This window comes from Macaca nemestrina, chromosome 16, assembly GCF_043159975.1.
Source record: "Macaca nemestrina isolate mMacNem1 chromosome 16, mMacNem.hap1, whole genome shotgun sequence".
NCBI lineage: Eukaryota > Metazoa > Chordata > Mammalia > Primates > Cercopithecidae > Macaca > Macaca nemestrina.
In genome coordinates, this window is record NC_092140.1 from 22,953,392 (window position 1) to 22,976,417 (window position 23,026).

The 23,026-nt window shown below is 35.1% G+C and overlaps 1 long non-coding RNA gene across 1 annotated transcript; it reads left to right on the top strand.

Annotated features, from left to right (window-relative positions):
* Positions 1–744: 744 nt before the first annotated feature.
* On the top strand, positions 745–17,851 carry LOC105477120 (uncharacterized). The gene is made up of 3 exons (XR_011615111.1): positions 745–1,057; positions 2,656–2,718; positions 17,720–17,851. It is a non-coding gene; the product is annotated as an uncharacterized lncRNA (long non-coding RNA).
* The last annotated feature ends 5,175 nt before the right edge of the window (positions 17,852–23,026 follow it).

The window sequence follows — 23,026 nt, forward strand, 5'->3', positions numbered from 1 at the left end:
CTGAGTGTCAGGAAAGAAAATTCTTCAGTTTCTGTGTATTTTTCTGTGTGTCTTTGTTATTTTTCATATGTACACATTTTCGTTTGTGTGTGTGTGTGTGTACAATTTATGTTAATCATTGAGGATGATTATCACATTGTGGTGATCCAAAGATCCTTTGGCATCACCAAGAAAAATACTCTCAGGTGATTTAATTTCTCCTTTTCTGGGAAACTTAGCCAAAAGAATGAACTTCAAGACTTACTCAGATCTTAGATACAGAACATAAATCCTGCTTTTCCGTAGACATTTTGTTAGATACTGACACCCAAGGAAAATAGAATGTGTTTGAAATGTTGGCTTCACATGCGAAAATAACATTGATCTTATGAACTTTGATTCTCTAAGTACATCATTTGAATTTCTCTCAAATTATGTACAACTTGTGCAGATGGTAGCATTTTATGCTCTAAAATTGAAATAATATGATACAAACTTAACACTTAAGTGTCCGATATCTAAAATAATATCATTTTCACTTCAGCATGTCATCTGTGGCCCATCCTTTCTTCATAAATGCTCCCAGAGCATTCTTTATAAATTGCTCCCAGAGCAGTTCATTTATAACTGTCATATGATACAACATTCTAGGCTAGATTGAATGTATATTAGTCGAGAGGTCATAATATATTATAAAGTCCTTGTAAAAAGCGTTGCTTTATGTATCTTTGAGGAAACCATAATGGCTACAGACTGTAGCATTATTTAACTTAGACTATTTAATGGGTTATTTACCTTAGGGTCATTTCCCATTTCAGGCGCCAGGGAAGTAACCACTGCCTTAATCAAGGACTCCACTCATTCATTTACTCAAGGCTTCTACTACTTACTGAGCATTTTTAACATGCTATACCTTATGCTGGGTACTGAGATGAGAGAGAAGGAATCCCTACTGTGTTAAACAAGTCTGAAGTCTAGGAGGCTGTGGCTTGGACTGCTGAGAACTTCCCAAATACTCATTATCTCTGCTTCCTTAGTAACAGAACCCTGATTTTCTTCAAGATGATGATATTTTCAGGTAAAATACTACGTTTCCCATCCTTGTTTACAGCTAGGAAAGGCCACTTGATGTAAGCAGAAGGCACGGGATCAGGATTCCAGGAAATATTTTTAAGGGATCTGTCTGGCACAGCATCCAGTGACTTTCAGGATGAAAACCACAGCTTTGAGAACAACTGAGGAGAAAGAAAGAAAATAGCCCAGTGACTTATGGATGCATTGTATCAGCACTGGGCAGGCTACCTTTGGACTACTATTGTGTGAGAAAATAAACCTTTGATTCATTTGAGACACTATACCAAGTCTTTGTTAATCACTCCCAAATGCAATTCCTAAGAAATACAGTGGTCAAAACTGTAATCAGGTACATTAAAATGGAGCATATATATTCCTACTTTAAAAGTACATACAAAGTGTGTTTGTAGCAGTTATCATCTCCACTATAATAATACATATATTACATATAATCAATTGTTTTTGATTATTTGCTTAAATTTAATTGTATCCCCCTCTGTGTTTGCCTCTTCCTGATAGAAAATAAACGTCATAAGGGAGAAGACACTTGGGTTTTTTTTTACTAACACAGCTCCAGTGCCTAAAACGATGCTTGGCACAAAGCCAACATTCAGTAAATATTTCTTGAATGAATGAACGGATGATTTAATGGATGGTGAGGAAATGGATGGATAAATATACGGTGCTTTCTCCGAAGATGTAGTAGTTCATTTTATCTGTCAGGAGAGTAAATGATAGCAGAGCAAGGTCTGCCTTTGCTTAGGCAGCTAAATTTTGATAAGATAAGCTTTCTGGGTTCTGAATAAATGTTTCTCCGCTTTACAAACTGAGAGTAATATTTTACTGCTTTTTTAATAAATCAAATACAGTATTAATTGAAAATAACCACCACCCTGTCATTGTTGCATTCTATGGGAGTCATTTAGCAGTTGGGATTGGCAATATAAAAACAAAGTGGTGTTACAGAAAAAGCAGGCTTATATATGTGCCTCATAACTTTCATATAACTATAGGTAAGTATACATACCAGCATAAACATACTTATAACCCTATAAAACATTTGTCAATTTTTCTTTCATATGTATCTGGGCATAATTCGCAATTGTCACTCATTTTCCTTTATTGAACTGATGTCTTCTAGCCCTGAGCAGTTACAAGTAGTGTCCCTCATGGTCTGCAACTTTTTAATTTTTTCATGTATTGGATTCCACGTAATGCTACTGATCAGATATTTTTGGCAAGTTTATGTCTCAAAAAATGTTACTTATAGAGATTCATCAAAATCCCCACACATTTACTGGAGCCTAGTTTCTGAAGAACCGTAATCCTAACTACTGCCATTCCTGTGATTCCCATTGTAGCTGGTGGAATAGTTCTGCCGTGGTTGTTACATGTAGCCCTGTCTCTTCATGTCTTTTATGATCCTGCTCTTCGAATTAGGGGGAATCTGTTTCATTCTTATTAGAACACAATGATTCCTTTTAAAAACTGGTTACACTTTACACATAGTATGGCATATTCTTGAGGGTCTAGGAAACAAGAGAGCCTCAAGGAAAAAGTTATTTTTACTAGAGTGTAACCTCATTTTGTTCTTCATTCTAGGAGCTGCTATTCATGTTGACCAACAGCCTCAAGCAGAAAGAAATAGCTTCTGGAAAAATAACTGTAAGGGTGACTAAATTCTCTGGAGAAACCTGTTTCTTTCTTTGTAGTCTTTTTGTGTCTTCTTAATTTTTGTTTACATGTATACATTTTCGATATGTTTTGGACATTTGTCCCTCAAATCTCATGTTGAAATATGACCTCCATTGTGGAAGGTGGGCCTGGTGGGAAGTATTTGGGCCACAGGAGTGGATCCCTCATGAATGGCTTGGTGCCCTCCCCGGGGTAATGAGTTACCCAAGATCTGAATGTTAATAAGAGTCTGAGACCTCCCCCAACCCACTGCAACCTCTCTCATCCTGTGACACACCTGACCTCCCTTCTTTTGCCATGATTGGGAGCTTCCTGAGGCCTCACCAGAAGCAGCTGCTGGCACCATGCTTCTTGTATAGTCTGCAGAATACTGAGCCACATAAACCTCTTTTTTTAAATATAAACTACCCGGTCTCAGGTATTCCTTTATATCATTGTAAAACAGACTAACACAATTTTTTTTTTTTTACACCTGTTTTCTTTCTTTTCCAATAACAATGTAACAGAGGGTACAATAACTAGCAAGAAGGCATGGCTAATATTTCAAAATTTTGTTTTCTTGGAAGGTGCATATGAATAGTTCTTCTGGTATGTATATGGGAGGAAATTTTATATTAATTTGCTTTATCGCAATTTTATCTAAATTCAGTGTGTACCCATGAGGACCTACTACTACTCCAAGATATTCTGAAATAAAATTTATTTATAGGAAATTTAACTAATAATTTTCAATTTGTAAAACAGTTACCTTATGTTGTAATCAATTCTCATAATATATTTACAAGTTATTTTCTATTTTGCAAAGAATAAATATTTATTTGTTAAAATATGGAATCTTGGATATTCAAAATAGTCCAAATAAATGAAGCTTACTACTTGTAGCCTAAAGGACAATCTTTTATAAAATCTGTATTAGAGTACTGGTCTTCAGCCAGGGGCACTTTTGCTCACTGGGAGATATTTAGCAAGGTCTGGACACATCTTTGATCACATTACTTTGATGGTATTTGTGTGCTACCAACTTCTAACGGGTAGGGCCCAGTGATGCTGCCAAACTTCCTAATAATTTAATTATAACTCATAATCAAATGATAACTAGGAGAATTGTGCACCAAATATCAATAGTGCCTGGGTTGGGAAAGCCTGTATTTGCATAATTAGATGCCAAATAAAACTTGATGATGAGTTATAATTAAATATTTTAATCAACTTAAGATAAAATATTCTTAAATGATTTTGTTCTGTGTATCATTAAAATATTTTCATCAGTCAAGATGATGTGGGGGTTCAAATTTTTTACTAATAAAATGTTATAGAGTTTATACCCAAAAAATACAACGTAAGAGATCACTTCAATAAGATACACCATCATAATCATGTAACTGACTTGGGAACTTGGTTGGTTTAAATAAAAGAGCCAGTCTTTTCTCTAGGTAATGCATGGAGAAGACCTTTTTATTTCTCCCAAGTTTTCAAAATAAAAGGACACTAAGTATTTCTCTTTGTGGCTCAATGAATTTTTCCATGGCTGTTATTTGTTAATATCTATAATCGAAATTAAACATAACTTGACATAATATTACGAAGTAGTTTAAAAAGCAGATGTCCTGGCCGGGTGCGGTGGCTCATGCCTGTAATCCCAGCACTTTGAGGGGCCGAGGCAGGTGGATCACAAGGTCAGGAGATCGAGACCTTCCTGGCTAACACAGTGAAACCCCATGTCTACTAAAAATACAAAAAAAAAAAAAAAAAAAAGCTGGGAGAGGTGGCGAGCACCTGTAGTCCCAGCTACTTGGGAGGCTGAGGCAGGAGAATGGTGTGAACCCGGGAGGCGGAGCTTGCAGTGAGCCCAGATCGCACCACTGCATTCAGCCTGGGCGGCAGAATGAGACTCCGTGGCAAAAAATAAAAAACAAAAACAAAAACAAAAGATGTCTTAAAATAGTGTTTTAGAAAGAGGTGTTTAAATCATCTAATTTGGCAAAAACCCTGATAATGAGACAAAGAAGAAAGCACTAGTTAAGCTAATTTCATCAGACAAGGAATTCGTGAATTAATTGATCATTGCTTTATAGAAAATCTTAAACCTAGGGAGAAAAGAGAGGAAGATAGAATTGATAACCTTCTTTTCTATTAGTGATTTTCAATACTTTTATAAGTTTTGTTAGTATGAATTTCAAGATGCTGTGTTTGAATCACTAAATATCAAGTAAACAACTTTAGCCCATATGTTCTTTTAAAACTAATAACTCAAAAATAATTACTATGGGAGTAATGAGTTGCAACCGGGTCCCACGTAACACAGCAAATAAATAGGTTAATTTCCAAGGACTTGTATGGTTCATTTGATCTTTATTATCCACATTTTCCCAAAACTTAATTAAGTACTATTATGGCAGTCACATTAATTGTCACTGTATGAACTATAACATTTATGTCTTTTTTTTTTGCATTCCCCTGTATTTTCCTTTTCTTTTTTTTTTTATTTTACTTTAAGCTCTAGGGTACATGTGCACAATGTGCAGGTTTGTTACATATGTCTACTTGTGCCATGTTGGTGTGCTGCACCAATTAACTTGTCATTTACATTAGGTATATCTCCTAATGCTATCCCTCCCCCCCCCCCCCCTCACAATAGGACCCAGTGTGTGATATTCCCCTTCCTGTATCCAAGTGATCTCATTGTTCATTTCCCACCTATGGATGAGAACATGCGGTATTTGGTTTTCTGTTCTTCCGATAGTTTGCTGAGAATGATAGTTTCCAACTGCATCCATGTCCCCACAAAGGACACGAACTCATCCTTTTTTATGGCTGCATAGTATTCCATGGTGTATATGTGCCACATTTTCTTAATCCAGTCTGTCACTGATGGACATTTGGGTTGATTCCAAGTCTTTGCTATTGTGAATAGTGCCTCAATAAACATATGTGTGCATGTGTCTTTATAGCAGCATGACTTATAATCCTTTGGGTATATACCCGGTAATGGGATGGCTGGGTCAAATGTTATTTCTAGTTCTAGATCTTTGAGGAATCGCCTCACTGTCTTCCACAATGGTTGAACTAGTTTACAGTTCTACCAACAGTGTAAAGGTGTTCCTATTTCTCCACATTCTCTCCAGCACCTGTAGTTTCCTGATTTTTTAATGATTGCCATTCTAACTGGTGTGAAATGGTATCTCATTGTGGTTTTGATTTGCATTTCTCTGATGGTGAGTGATTATGAGCATTTTTTCATGTGTCTGTTGGCTGTATGAATGTCTTCTTTTGAGAACTTTCTGTTCATATCCTTTGCCCACTTTTTGATGGGGTTGTTTGTTTTTTTCTTGTAAATTTGTTTGAGTTCTTTGTAGGTTCTGGATATTAGACCTTTGTCAGATGAGTAGATTGCAAAAATATTCTCCCATTCTGTAGGTTGCCTGTTCACTCTGATGGTAGTTTCTTTTGCTGTGCAGAGGCTCTTTAGTTTAATTAGATCCCATTTGTCAACTTTGGCTTCTGTTGTCATTATTTTTGATGTTTCAGTCATGAAGACTTTGCCCATGCCTATGTCCTGAATGGTATTGCGTGAGTTTTCTTCTAGGGATTTTATGGTTTTAGGTCTAACATTTAAGTCTCTAATCCATCTTGAATTAATTTTCATATAAGGAGTAAGGAAAGGATCCAGTTTCAGCTTTCTACTCATGGCTAGCACCATTTATTAAATAGGGAATACTTTCCCCATTTCTTGTTTCTCTCAGGTTTGTCAAAGATCAGATGGCTGTAGATGTGTGGTATTATTTCTGAGGACTCTGTTCTGTTCCATTGGTCTATATCTCTGTTCTGGTACCAGTACCATGCTGTTTCGGTTACTGTAGCCTTGTAGTATAGTTTGAAGTCAGGTAGCATGATGCCTCCAGCTTTGTTCTTTTGGCTTAGGATTGTCTTGGCAATGCGGGCTCTTTTTTGGTTCCATATGAACTTTAAAGCAGTTTTTTCCAACTCTGTGAAGAAAGTCATTGGTAGCTTAATGGGATGGCATTGAATCTATAAATTACCTTGGGCAATATGGCCATTTTCACAATATTGATTCTTCCTATCCATGAGCATGGTATGTTCTTCCATTTGTTTGTGTCCTCTTTTATTTCACTGAGTAGTAGTTTGTAGTTCTCCTTGAAGAGGTCCTTTACCTCCCTTGTAAGTTGGATTCCTAGGTATTTTATTCTCTTTGAAGGTATTGTGAATGGGAGTTCATTCATGATTTGGCTCTCTGTTTGTCTGTTACTGGTGTATAAGAATGCTTGTGATTTTTGCACATTGATTTTGTATCCTGAGACTTTGCTGAAGTTGTTTATCAGCTTAAGGAGATTTTGGGTTGAGACAGGGGGTTTTCTAAATATACAATCATGTCATCTGCAAACAGGGACAATTTGACTTCTTCTTTTCCTAACTGAATACCCTTGATTTCTTTCTCTTGCCTGATTGCCCTAGCCAGAACTTCCAACATTACGTTGAATAGGAGTGGTGAGAGAGGACATCCCTGTCTGTGCCAGTTTTCAAAGGGAATGCTTCCAGTTATTGCCCATTCAGTATGATATTGGCTGTGGGTTTGTCATAAATAGCTCTTATTATTTTCAGATATGTTCCATCAATACCGAATTTATTGAGAGTTTTTAACATGAAGGGCTGTTGAATTTTGTCAAACGCCTTTTCTGCGTCTATTGAGATAATCATGTGGTTTTTGTCTTTGGTTCTGCTTATATGCTGGATTATGTTTATTGATTTGCATATGTTGAACCAGCCTTGCCTCCCTAACATTTATGTCTTTATCGCAGTTATATAGCCAGCTTCAGAGTATTATAAACTTCAGCTATTTCATAAGGAAGAATGCATCCTATCAGCTAATATTCATGAGAAAGTTAAAAAGAACTTTGATGGTGGTTTAATTATTTCTTGTCTCTAAGAGAATTCAAAATTCAAATGTACCATTTTTTTCTAAATAATATAAGTAGAATTTTCTAGTGCTGGTATGAATCTTCATTAAGTAATCATTTATTTTAATTAATTGGATTAATATGCTTCCTTCAAAGGAAGAAATGCAGTTATCTCTACACCATAATAGGATATTTTATTCTCTTTCTTGTTCTATTTGTTTAGTTTAATGACAGACATTGCAATGTGACATCAGTCTGTGTATCTCCAATGCTGTACAGTACTAATGGAGCCAGCTATGCTGTAATGATATTTGTCTGAACAACATCATTGAAAAATGTAAATTCCTATTGAAAACCAACACTATAACCTTATATAGTTGACAGAAAGTGATCTGAATGTGTAGCAAAGCTAAGTTTGAAATTATAACTAATAGTAAAGAAATGCTGCTTCCTCTTGGCATGTTAATCTGCCTGCCCAGTGTTTTTTTGTTTGTTTTGCTTTTGTTGGAAAGCTGTGGAACACTTGAACCAAACACAATCTTCTTGAAGTATAAATTCAATGATCAAAGATGCTGTGGTTAAAATAGCGTTCTATAGACCCAGCAGATCAATCTTCCCTAGTGCTTCCTTCTACCAATCAGAGCCTTTGGGACTCCTGCACAGGTGTACAAAGAATGATTTGAAAGTCACTGCTCTAACCATTTTCAGAGAACTGATACAAAAGGAAGTGTCTCATAAAAAATTTTAAGGCAATTCAGAGAGATACATAGTATATCCAGAGAGCAGGTGTTTCTGGTCTATTTCTTATATTTTCCTTTTATCTCCTTGTCTAATTTTCTAAGCTAATGTAATTTTGTTATATCAAATTGTTTCTAAAAGGTTTCTAGTAGAAATAAAGCAATTTAATTTTCAGGCAAGATTGCCAATGCATAGTATTTGGCATCCCTGTATTACTTACACCCTTACTTGACTATATTTCCATTTTTTTCTGCCAATTATTCCTATTCGTTTTAGGAAGCTCACCTCAAACTCTGTAATTCCTTTGAGAAAGCTGAGACAATCTCAGAGAGCCGTGGCAAAAATACACATTTTAACACACAAATCTTGTTTGAGTTATATTTCACTGTAACTCGGTAAGCAGAAGGAATTAACTTTCAGCCATGGGTGCTGTGGAATATCTGGCAAGGAAAAGCTTCATGTGTGGAGCTTCTTGAATTTCACTCATTCCTCACTAGACACTTGCTTAGTTAGTTGGCCACAGAATTCTGCCTTCCCTAGATAAGTCCCTGGCAACTGAAAAAATATCTCTGAGTGGGCATATACCAAACTTGTAATGCATTTCTGAAATATGTACTTTATTTTATCAAAAACAAAAATGACTTAGACCAAACATAGAATTCTGGGTTCAGTTCCTACCCCATCACCAGTGGTTGATCTTCCAATAGTTATATAATAATATGATACAGCAGCCCATATGGGCTATTTGTCTGCAAAAATGAGGGACTGAAAATGACAGGCCTCAAATCATATGCGTATTGCCAGCTATTGTATTAAACAGCTTAGAGAAAGCTTTGCTTTTCACAAATGTATTAGAAAATACATTTCTAAAGAAATATTCATTTTTCTGAATTCTAGACTAATAAGTAAATAATAAATTACTGTCAATAATTAATTCACAAATTTGACAGTTTCTAGATAGCAGCTCCTCCATCTGATCCAGGTGTTGAATCCATGGGAACCACGTCCAATGGTGAACTAGCGGGTCCCCTTCCTTTGGCAAGTTGATGTCAAGGCAGGAACCTTGCAAAGTCTGAGACATTATTCTACTTGAACAGTTAGAGGGATAAGTCAATAGATAGATCCTAACAGAAATACCATGCCTCTGAATCAAATATCAGACATTTATTTACTTACAGCAAAAGTAGTGACCAGAGTAACCGTGTAGCATTGTTTTCCAATACTAAGCAGCCCCAGGCAACACTATGAGAGCCAGACGGATTCTGCACATGCAGTGGGTTTGTACTACAGGAGGGGCATGATTTCATGGGTTGAATTGTGTCCCTCATAAAGATATGTTGAAATGCAACCCGCAGTACTTCCAAGTGTGACCTTAGTTGAAATGGGGTCACCGCAGATGCAATTAAATTAGATGAGGTCATACTGGAGGAAGGTAGGCTCTTAATCCAATATGACTTGCATTCTTACAAGAGGAAGAAAAAAGAAAAAGAGAATGTCATGCACCGGCACAGACATGGAGGAAAGACAACTGTTTAAAGGCTGAGACAGAGATTGGAGTTATGCTGCCACAAGCCAAGGACTATTCAGGGCTACTGGAAGCTGGAAGAGGCAAGGGAGGATCATTCCTTAAAGACTTTAGAGTGAGCATGACCCTGACAACACTTTATCTGAGACTTCTAGCCTGCAGAACTATAGGACAACAAATTCATGTTTTTCTAAACTACCCAGTTTGTGTAGTTTTCTGTATTTTGATACAGAATGCCTAGGAAATTAATATAGACCCCAAAATTATAAATGTGAGTACCTACACATTTGTAGATTTAAAGAGACAGGATATCCACCCTTGTCATCTTCTTCGGAAGTTGGGACTTTACTTTTTCCTATTTTGAGAAAGGAAGATCTCTAGGTCAAAAGGTAAGTTTCATGGGAGGTAAGAAATATTTCATTACCCTTTGAAAGGGACCACATGGCCCCACCATAAAGAAATCCTAACTACAGACTCTAGAGCTAGGCTGTATCTCCCAATTCCTATCTTATTTTCCTTATCTTACCAGGCCGCTCACTTGCAGCATCTTTTTACCTACGAATCTTGGTGTTTGTTTCATGGTGCGTAACAGTGGATAAAGGGACTAGTTTTACCGTGTATTCAAGGGGATTGCTAGTACCTTAATTTTCATAAAAACTTGGTAAACATTTGTTGGTTGTATGAAAAATATTGGTTATGTTTGCAATGCCAGAGCAGAAGTACTATAGTCCCTCTTATACTTCCATTTTCTCTCCAATCACACAATCTATCTCAAATAACACTTATTTACTCAGTAAGTCTTCAGACAAAGTGTCCTCATGGTCAGAGCAAATCTAATAATTATTTATGTTGTTGATGTCAAAGTAAAAGTAAGGGTACATTATGGGTTGATGAGCACACAATTCTTTCTTTTGTGCTAGCCTTAAATTAGAGTTAGGTTAGCTCTCTGTGCTTAAAAAGAAAAGTATGTTTCAATAACACAATTATCTTTCTAATTTTCTTACTGATTCTATGTCTAAGATTATCATTAACATTTAATAAGAAGTAGTATTAATAGTATACTCTATAAAACTGAATTAGACATCAATTTTAAAATCTGAAAAATAATGGGAAAATGTGGAAAATTTATTTCATATTTTAAGATGTTTCTTTAGACTACTCTGTCCTAGGAAATTAGTAAATCATATATGGTATAGCAGCTGATACCAAAAAGACCATTTTCAGATAACAGGGAAAGTTATTCAATTATTCTTATTAAACCAAGACTTTTTTATGCTTATAGGTTTGAATGCTATGAAATTGGTAATATTTTAATATTTACCAAAATATTGTCTCTACATAATCACAGGCATTTTATTTTTGGTGTAGGTCATTTTCTACTCACTCATATCTCTAATGAATTATTGCTATTTATTTTTCTGAATAGATATAGCTCTGAGTTTCTAGAAACAAACAACTGAACAACAAAAAAAAACCTAAACAATTTTATATTCTCCAAGAGCAAAATAAAGACAAACTTTGAAAACAACATTCTAACTTGGAAAAGGTCATATTTGATTAGTGAAAAGATTGAATTATGGAGTAAATGCGAATGCTTGCAGTTTCCCTACAGTAAATCAAACTAGACTAACAAAAAGATTGATAAGTATAGCTGAGGGGAAACCAACTTAATGAGAAAATAAGAAAAATTTATAATGAGTATGTCCAAATGGAATCATAAAGTGCTTAAATCCATTTATTCTCTTGAGTAGGTATAAGTGTATTCAGTAGTATTATTTGCACTCAATATATTCAGCAGATTTTCTTTTGAACCTCAGGTGCAGAGAATTTAGTTAATAATAACCTTCAGTTCATGTTAATTATTATTCATTATAACATCAGTCCATGAAAGTCTGCTCCTGTATTCCAACTCTACTGTCGTTCCACCTCATAGGCATCATAAAATTCACACGGATATAGTTTGTCTTATGTATAATTTATGTAAATTGATTTAGGCTATGAATCACATAGAGTTTTCTTTCTCTTTTTTATTTTTACTCAATAATATGTTTTTAAGATGTAGTCACATTTCTTTATGTATATATGGGATATTCATAATAACTCCATAATATTTTGCTATTTACATCTACCCTGTCCAATCCCTGGTGAGAGAAACTTAAATGACCCCAGGCCTCTTCTCCCACAAGTGCTACTGCAATGAAGATGCTTATGTGTGACCTTTACACTCCTTATTAGAGATCATCCCTGTAATTACAAAAAGGAGAGGGATGCCATGTGTCACATGATGTGTACATTTCTTATTTCAATAAATACTGCTAGATCTCTCTGCTGAAAGGGTGCTACTATGGAAACTCCCAACATCAGTCACACTTGTCATATTTCTTCACATTTTTTCCCATCACTCAGTATTATCTGATTTATTTTATGTCGATTTGACCAGTGTAACATGGTGAGTGATGATATTGACTGACTGCATTTTCCTGAATTTTAGTTGGTTTGAGATTCTTTTCGTATAATTTTAGCTTTTTAGATTTCCTCATGTGCATATTGTCTATGCATGATTTGCCCCCATTTTTCTTTTGGACTTTCTGTTTCTTTTTCTTACACAAATGCAATGATTCTTCATATATTTCCCAATGTTAAATAACCATTACTTTGGAATATCATAAATATTTTACGTATTTCCCAGACATATGGATATAAGAGTGTCACACGTACAAGTCAGCTCTGATTAATCTTTCCTTCCACATGCCACTCAGCCCAGGGAAATGTTAGATATCATTACATAAAAACTAGGAACCACTGATTTAGCAGTAACACTTTGATATATTTTCGGATATATGGAAATATGTAAAATATGTTTTCCAGATATATGGAAATATGTTTTTCAAGTATATGGAAAATACATCTGAAAAAATATGTCTTAGTGTTATCACTAAATCAGTGGTTCCTAGTTTTTATGTAATGATATTGAACCATTTCCCTGGGCTGGGCAACATGTGGAAGGAAAGATTGATTCTAGCTGACTTGTATGTGTGACACTCTTGTTATCTGCTTTCCTCATGGGACATGTTTCAGCATTGCTTAACATTATTTCCTAGATTCCACCCAGAACCACATTAATACTGTCTTATTTTTTAATTCCTCAGAAGTGACACATTGGTCCATGATCTATCAGGGAAATGTGAGTGGGAGTGAAGTGGGGTGGGGATAAAGCAAAAGCATCTGTGCTTTCCCAACTTATTTCTCACTTATGTTTTATCTGGAATCTGAAAATCAAGCTTTGCCTGCTGTGCCATCCCCAGGATTGGCTTCTAGGGATGGAGCCAACAGTAGGTGAGCACCTTACTATGAACCACCATAGATTGGCTTAGTTTTTAAACCTATCACTATCAAAGAAATAAAATTTTTCAAGGGATAAGTCCAAATAATGTAATTTCACTATAAAACTCTAGTAATAAAAACATTTTTATTCTTTTATATTATCTCAGTGAGGGTGGTAAAATGGAAAGCTATGAGATCTAACTTACCGATCAGTTGTCCTTAGTTATATGTTGAACTTGATTGATGTCAATTTGTCAAAAGCACTTACAATATGAAATGATCTTTTCCCAAAGATATTTTCCATAATGTGACAATTTTAGCACATTAAGATGTTCTGAGTAAAAAATAGGCACATATATATGACTTAAAAGCATGGCACAGAGAAGCATTATTTGAAATCATAAAAAAGACAAAGCTTAATTTTTATTAGATAATATATAATCGATATACAATAAGTTGGAAAATTTATTTGCCCATTATAGTTTTCCATTATCCACCTAAATAAAGAAAAAAAACATAATATGTATGGTTATTTAAATCATGCCTAACTTGTCTTTAAAGGAAGTAGGCACTAATCTCTTTTCACAGAATATTTTTCTGCCTTTTTACTTAAATCAGTTACTTAGAGATGTTCAATTTATGCTTATTACATGTTTAAGAAATTGTTCATATTTCTAAAGGGATGAACTTTAATGAAAAATGCATTTGCTAGAGAAATCACATAGAAAATCTGAAGGATTTTAAAAAATACTTAAGAAGTTGGAACTTGCCTTTTAAAGTAGGGTAAAAAGCTATTAAATAGGATGGGAGGCCTTAGGGTGCAGTGAACATTTTTAATTGCATATTTAATTAGATATATACTGAAGAGATAGTGTTTGGTTAGGCTAAAGCTCATAGGCTTTGGAAAAAAAATTTTTTTCTAACTTTTTAAAATCTTTTAAAAAAATAGATGAGCTGAATAGAACTTAATTTTGTTGCTATTCACTATGAAAGGGTTAGAATCTTTTATTTTCCTATGGAAAAAAAGTTGACAAGTTTATTTTAAAGCATTTCTTTTCTCTTTTAATTATCCTTGAAACTTATTTAGCACCTGAACATTTGTTTGCTTGACAGTTCAGAAAAAATTAACATAGCATCTAAATTGTATAAAATCTAACATCTTTTACATGTTTTACCACTTAACTCAGAGCTTCAATGTCTGGGTGGCTATTGACATTAAAGGTTTAGGACTAACGGCAATATTATTCTTGTTCCATATTAATTTTAATATTGCTGCAGGGCAGTATTAAATATGCATGACGTGAGTTACAAGAAACTTTTCTCCAATTTCAAGAAATGATTAAGCTTATTTTAGTATATTTAGTTTAAAACTTGAGATTCCTCTGTATATTTTAAAAGGATTTCCATTTAAAACACTTATTTTTGTTGTTGTTTTGTTGTTTTTTGAACTTCAACCATTTGTAAAACTTAACTTCAGTAATTTCACGTTTCTTAAGAATACTTGATTTGAGTTTTCACTGTATTTGAGATTAGGATAGCAGTTACGTTCAAATGAGCTACCATATTTACTCCCTAAAAAGATGAGCGTACCCACGGAGAAAGTAGCTCTAATTTAATCTATAGAGAGTATATAAATGTAATTTATTTCTAGAGCAAGAAATAAGTCATTGGCTCTAATTCCCTTATGTAATTCTCTCCATCCTCAAGTAAATAAACAAACTATTCAGTAGAAAATAAAAGAATTTAGAAATAAGAGAAAGGCGTGAAGCCTGTAAGAAATAAGATGAACTGTATTATAATGTTGTAAGTAAGAGAGCTTTACTTGGTTTATTAGCAAGAACTTAGAAAAAAGATTCCTACATATATATGAATATATATATATTATATATATATGAACAAATATATATATAAATATATATTTATATATAACACATTGTACTTAGAGAAAAGTTGTGACCTATGATACTATATGCTAAAGAGATGGGTTGTATAAGCAGTGCAGAAAAGGGGAGTTGGTTTTTGCTGCTTAGATGAGACATGTGTCACACACAAAGGCAGGAAACATAAACTATTTGAATGAGGAACAACAAAAGCTGAAGTAGCAACCACCTCGAGACTAGAGTTCTTAGCGTCACAGCATTTTTTATTCTGGACAGAATAGGCTGAGAACATAAAATTACTCATGGGGCTTGAGATTGTACCCTTCTGTGTATTCCTTATGGCATCTTGAGACTTAATCATTCACTAAGGCATCTGTGAGTATCAGCTCCTATCATGATAGGAGTCTTTCGGGAGGTGCTTATCTCTTCAAATGCAATTCTAATTGTCATCAGATACTGAGAGGAAGCTGAGTGAAAGAGAGGATACAGTTTGTTCCCATCATTATTGGCATTCCCCCGTATCTAGAAATGACAAATGTGCTCCTAGAGGGTAAAGTAAACTACATGGAATTGGGAGGCATGCAACAGAAAATCTAAAAGGTAGTATGCATAGCTATGGCATAGTTGAAAAACGTGGCTCATTTTCATGGATTAAAGTAAAGGGGGGCTTCTGGGTTGTTTAGAATGTGTTATTATTGGTGGGGAGAGGTTGTTGCTTATAAAAAATAGTATATTAATTTTCCATTGACACAAATTTACCATGAACACAGCAGTTTAAAGCAGCACATGTTTATTAGCTCATGCTTTTGTAAGTCAGAAATATAGGTATGGCGTGTGTATCAGTCCATTTTCATACTGCTGATAAAGACATGCCCGAAACTGGGAACAAAAAGAGGTTTAATTGGACTTACAGTTTCACATGAGGCTGGGGAATCTTCGGAATCATGGCAGGAGGCGAAAGGCACTTCTTACATGGTGGCAGCAAGAGAAAATGAGGAAAAAGTAAAAAGAGAACCCCCGGGCAAACCTATCAGATCTTGTGGGATTTATTCACTATCATGAGAATAGCAGGGGAAAGAACTGCTCCCAAGATTCAATTACCTCCCCCTGGGTCCCTCCCACGACACGTGGGAATTTTGCGAGATACAATTCAAGCTGAGATTTGAATAGGGTCACAGCCAAACCATATCAGCATGTGTCTGGCTTCCTTGCACAGGTCTCCTAAGGCTAAAACTGACGTGTCTACCTACAGGGCAGCGTGTCTTCCAGAGCTTGGGATCCTCTTCCAAGATAGCAATAGAGGTTTTCCTTTGCAAGTTTAAAATCTCTGTCCTCAGTATGAGCCCAATCCCTATGAAGCACTCACTTAACTAAGTCAGGCCTATCCAAAACACCTCTTTTTCATTAAGTCAGCTGGGACATATAACATGTCCTAACTACAGAAATGAAACTCATCACATTCACAGTCCTAAGAATTAAAAAAAAAGAAAGCATGAACAACAGGGACAAGACATTCTAGGATTATTCCTACCAGCATGGGTTTATTGTGTGAAGTTTTATTGGCCTATATTCTTACTAACTATACACTCTGTATTCAATGTAAAAATTTATTTAAAATGCATATGTAAGTGTAAAGGAAGGAGAATAGCTGAAGAACTACAAAAGAAGACATAAGTTCATATTCAAAAAGACTGTTTTGCCAAAGTTTATGAGCTTTAGTTAAACTAGACACTACTAGTCTAGCTTGTTACTAAGTAAATGTACAACTAAAAATACCTAACACTTTGACCTGGATTAGATTTTGGTTTACAATTTCAATACGGATGTATCTTAGGGACTAGGGGGCCCTCCTCAGGGCTCCCTAGTTCCTAAGATACATCAATAGTGAAATAAGACCAGTTCATAACTCCACATTGGCCTCTAAGTGTTCAAGTTAAAGAAAAAGTTGCTCATCTATCACTTTAAGTCAAAATTGTAATTTTGAATGTGTGGTACTGAACTATAAGACTTTGTAGAGAATCCAAAATTAGTTGCATGAAAATAAGAAATTTTGTTGTATGTTACAGGTGGTAATATAGATCAGTGAGGAAAAAGAAACTTTCAGTATATAGTCTTATGACAACTACTTATATACTTAAAACCAAATTTGAAAAGAACTTACTGAGCTGCTCCAGAGAACCTAAAACTTTACTAATACTGTGAGGACACAGAGAAAGCCTAGGGCTTGACTTTTTAAGAAATGTAAAATTTGACTGGGATAACCAATGATACAAGGAAACTCACATGTGCCTAACAATGCAGCACTCACTCTAAATGCGGTGTAAAAACAGAAACAGGAAAGGAGTAATAAGAGTTGAAATAGCTTTATTTCAGAGTCTTTATAGAAAATAAAGACTGTGGTCTAGGTTCTGAAGGATGACTGGTACCTGAATGAGAGCAGTGGTGGAAGATCGCCCACCTGCTGTGGGTTTGAACCAGGGCATGGAAGTAGGATCTTCAGAAACGGTGACTGGGGAAAGGGTGTATGTTGTGGAGAAGTGTTCAAGCATATGTTAGTTTACTGTGCTTTGCTTTATCGCATTTTGCAGGCACTGGAGATTCTACAAACTGAAAATTTGTGACAAGACTTCATTGAGCCAATCTACTAGCAGCATTTTCCAATATTATATGTTCACTTTGTGCATCTATATAACATTTTGGTAACTCTTGCAATGTTTCAAACTTTAATTACTGTTGCTAGCTCTGTGATAGTGATCTGTGATCTTTTGGGATACTAATGTAATTGTTTGGGGTGCTCCAAACTGTGCCAGTATAAGACAAAAAAATTAGTCAATACATGCTGTGTGTGTTCTGACGGCTCCATGACCAGTAGTTCCCCTATGTCCCTTCCTCTTCTCAGGTCTCCCTAGTCCTTAAAATACACCAATGTTGAAATTAGGCCAATTCAAAACTCCACATTGTCCTGTAAGTGTTCAAATCAAAGGAAGACTTGCTCGTCTATCACTTTAGATCAAAAGCTAAAGATGATTAAGTTTAGTCAGGAAAGCATGCCAAAAGCTGAGAAAGCTAGGCCTCTTGCACCAAAAAGTTAGTCAAATTGTGAACATACTAAGGATAAAGCAAAATAGCCTTATTGCTGGTATGCAGAAAGTTTTAGTGGTCTGGATAGAAGATCAAACCAGCCACAACATTCCTTTAAACCAAAGCCTAATCCAGAATAAAACCCTAATTCTCTTCAATTCTATGAATGCTAAGAGAGGTGAGAAAGTTGCAGAAAAAAAGTTGGAAGATAGTAGAGTGTGGTTCATGAGGTTTAAGAAAAGAAACCATCTCCATAAAAGTGCAAGGTGAAGCAGCAAGTGCTGATGTAGAAGAAGCAACAAGTAATCCAGATAATCTAAGATAATTGATGAAGGTGGATACATTAAATAATGGATTTTTAATTTACATGAAACAACCTTCTATTGGAAGAAGATGCCATCTAGGACTTTCATGGCTGGAGAGCAGAAATCAATGACTGACTTCAAAGCTTCACAGAATAGGCTGAGTCTCTTGTTAGGGGTTAATGCAGGTGGTGACTTTAAGTTAAAGCCAATGTTAATTTCATTTACCATTCCAAAAATCCCAGGGCTATTAAGAATTATGCTAAATCTACTATACTTGTGCTCTATAAATGGAACAACAAAGCTTGGATGATAGCATGTCTATCTGTTTATAGCATGATTTACTGACTGTTTTAAGCCCACTGTTGAGACCCACTGCTCAGGAAATAGTTTTCTTTCAAAATATTACTGCTCATTCACAATGTACCTCATTACCCAAGTGCTCCAACAGGGATGTGCATGGAGATTAATGTTGTCCTGTCTGCTAACGTAACATCCATTCTGCAGCCCATGGATCAAGGAGTAATTGTAACTTTCAAGTCTTATAATACATTTTTTAAGGCTCTAGTTGCCACAGATAGTAATTCTTCTGATGCATCTGGGCAAAGTAAATTGAAAATTGCCTGGAAAAAAGTTCTCCATTCTAGATGCCCTTAAGAACATTCATGATTCGTGGGAGGACGTAAAAATATCAATATTAATGTGAGTTCAGAAGAAGTCGATTCCAACTCTCATGGCTGACTTTGAGGGGTTCAAAGTTTCAGTAGAGGGAGTCACTGCGGATGTAGTAGAAATAGCATGACAACTATAGACAAAGGTAGAGCCTGATTTTATGACTCAATTGCTGCTATTGCTTGATAAAACTTGGATAAATGAGGAGTTGCTTTTCATGGATGAACAAAAGCAGTGGTTTCTTGAGATGGAATCCATTCCTGGTGAAGATACTGTGAGCATTGTTGGAATTACAACAAAGGATTTAGAATATTATACAAACTTAGTTGAAAAGGTGACAGGTTTGAATAATTTAGAATATTATACAAACCTTAGTTGAAAAGGTTTGAATGGATTAACTCCAGTTTTGAAAGAAGCCCTGTGGGTAAAATGCTACCAAATTGCTTCACACACTACAGATTACTTGTTCATGAAAGCAAAGGTAAAATGGATGCAGTAAACTTCATTGTTGTTTTATTTCAAGAAATTGCCATAGCCATGCCAACCTTCGGCAACCACCACCCTGATCAATCAATAGCCATCAACATTGAGGCAAGACCCTTGACCAGCACATAGATTAAAATTCCCTGAAAGTGCAGGTAAAAATATTTTATTCTTAAAAATAATGATTAATCTAAGGTATGTACTTTTTTTGACATAATGCTATTGTATTTATTAGACTACAGTATAGTATAAACATAACTTTTATATGTACTGGAAAAGCAAAAAAATTATGTGACTTGTTGTATTGTAATACTGCCTTTATTGTGGTGGTCTGGAACCAAACCCACAATATCTCTGAGGTGTGCCTGTATTTGATCAGAATGATTGGGGATAATTTGTGGAGTGTTGAAAATTCAAAGAGCCACTGTGTACCACAGAGAACAGCTGGAAAGCAACATGATGAAAGTGGCACTTCATAAAGATTAATTTGGGGGTGATGTATAGGTAATAGAAGATCTTGGAAACGCAAAGGCAGGGAAACCAGATGGTAATTTCCATAATTCGAGTTGGAAGTTTGGTACGCAGGTGGTGACTTCGGAACCAGAAGAGAGAGGGCAAGTCTTCGTGATGCTTCATAGAAACAATCAGAACTGGTGACAGTTCGTTTTTAACCAAGTAAGGTTAGAACTTGTTATCAATGTCTCTGTCTCCCTGATTTTCAACCTCGTTGGTCAGAAGATGAGCATTGTCACAGAACTGAGGAATATCCATTGAGATCCATTTTTAAAGACAAAGAGGCGAGCCATAAGCAGGCATTTTGAAAGGATAGCTCTACATCCAAATATCCATGCTCTTTAAATATTGAAGCAGACCTGGAAACAGCTCAGTTCATAATCAGATAAAGATTAAAATAATGAGTACAGGAGCGTTAGTGAAAGCCACAGGAGTAAAAGATTTCACAGTGAACATAAATGAGAGGAGAGACCATCGAAGGCTTAAGAAAAGTGTTTTGGGAAGCCATATCTGTTGTGAAAGTAAAGAAGAGCCTATCAAAGAACCAGAAAGAAAAGAACCACAATTGAAATTAAGGGAACAGCCTAAGAGAAGTGAAGAGGCAAGACCCATAGAACAAGAAGTACTCACCAATATCAAGTATGAGAAAAAAGAGAAACTGAGCATAGTATGGTGACTACAGTTAACAGTAATTTATTGTATATTTCAAAATAGCTAGAAAAAGAGACTTGCAATATTCCCAAGACAAAGAAATGCTATGATAAATATTTGAGGTGGTAGTCTAATTATCCTGATTCAATTGTTACATATTTTGTGCATGTATCAAAATATCACGTGTCCCATAAATATGTCCAAAGAAAAAATCAGATGTGTACAACCAAGAAAAACCATGTGTTTCAATTAGAAAACAATCAAAACCTTCATCAATTCATTCCATAAATGTTTATTAGCTCTTTGCTATCTACTGTGTATGTTTCTTCCTCATTGGCTCTACAGATTGTCAAGGAACACACAAAATTTAAAAATGACTTTTCAGGGTTTCCTGAAGTGGTGGGTATTTGAAGTAGAAGCAAAGATATTTGCCTGACATATGGTTGCTTTTTGATTTACTGTTACCGAATTTTCCAAAGTAAGGAGCATATTGCTAGATCATTGTGTTTTTGAAGTTATTATCCTTCTAAGATTTTTGGTCAATTTTTCATCGTGAAGTGATACCACCCTAAACTTGTAAACCAATGTTAGGCTTTTAGGCTTATGAGTAACTTTGAAAAAACAGAAGTTTTCACGAATCCTCTACATATGTCCTTTTACTTCTTTTAATGCTGGAAATTTTATTTACATGCAATAGGCTACATATTTCATTAGGACATGTTAAGAACAATTTTATGGGAACTAAGGTCATAGATTGTATAATGTCATATCAAGAAACCAAATCTTAAGGCTGTTCACTCACACCCATATACACACACACAAACACAAAGTCAATGTCAAATTTTGGTTATAATTATGTGTGTAAATGCATAAGTGGCATAATAGTAATTATAGTAATTAAAATTGTGATATTTAGAGAGCAATTATAAGCAATTCGCTGTTGAAAGTTTTTTTACATGTATTATTTTATTGAATACTATAGTTACGTATGGAACAAGCAACTATTATTATCATTTTTATTATACAGAAAAAGAAATTGAGGCTCAGAGAGGCTAAGCAAATTAGTGAAGTTCACACAACAATTAATCGGAAAAGCCAAGATTTAAGCCATATTTTATTAAGTGCTTATTTTAGTAACGGATGATTATTATTTGAAAGCAATTAGATATTTTTGATTTCAAATACACCTTTTGATATTTACAAAGTCATCTTTATAGACTGAACTCAAAGATACCCCTTGTTTATTATAGTAATTCAGTCTTTCCTTTTGCTTAGACCCAGGGAGAATTTTTCTAGTCAAAGACAGACAAGAGGCAGACAGATTTGACATAATCAATTACCCATGGTCACTGCGATGCTCTTTGCTTTTTATTTTTTTTGCTAAAGGACTGGCCTGAGAATTATCAAGGCATGATTGAGGAAGACCTATCCGCCAGTATCAGAATACACTGCTTATAGAAGTCTATCAGAGAATAACTTGCCTCCTGGTCTGTATTAAAAATACATACACAGATAGTAATGTACTTGCTACCATTTTCCATCTCTCAAAAAGCTGGCCAGCCCAAGGGAAACTTTAATTTACTAAAAACACAATTTCTGCACACAAAGCCTATCTATATCTGAAAAGCAAAGAAAGCTACCATTTTTAAGTTTTCACCTTAAAGCGAGAGAAATAAAGCATGCAAATCTGTGTGTGTTAGCTTTGGCAGTTTATTTTGGAGTTTTTGTTGTCACACATAATATGAATTGTTGACTGCACCAACTTTTAAGAACTAGGATCTATCCTGTCTACCTAATAGGGTTAGATAGAATTTTCCCTAAAAATTTAAATGCCTTATTGTTACCACTTTCTCTGAGGGTATCAGATCAGATAAAGAACTAAAAGCCAAAACAAACCTTACAATATTCCTACTACCACCTAGAGTTGTAAAGAGAGTGTATATACAATATTTACACATTTGGGTAAAAATGCTTGTAAAATTCTGAAAATACAAAGAATGCAACTGCCAAATGATGATTATAACAAGACATTTCCTAAAAGATTAACACCATTCTTATTTTTATGCTTTGTATTATCATTGCTAATTTTTTTCATTGTCTTTTAATTTTTTTCTAGTGCAAGCTAACTGTGCAGTTTTCCATTTTCATTTAAAAGTTTAAAGCCTCAAAACTGTCCAATTTCTTGTTTGAAGG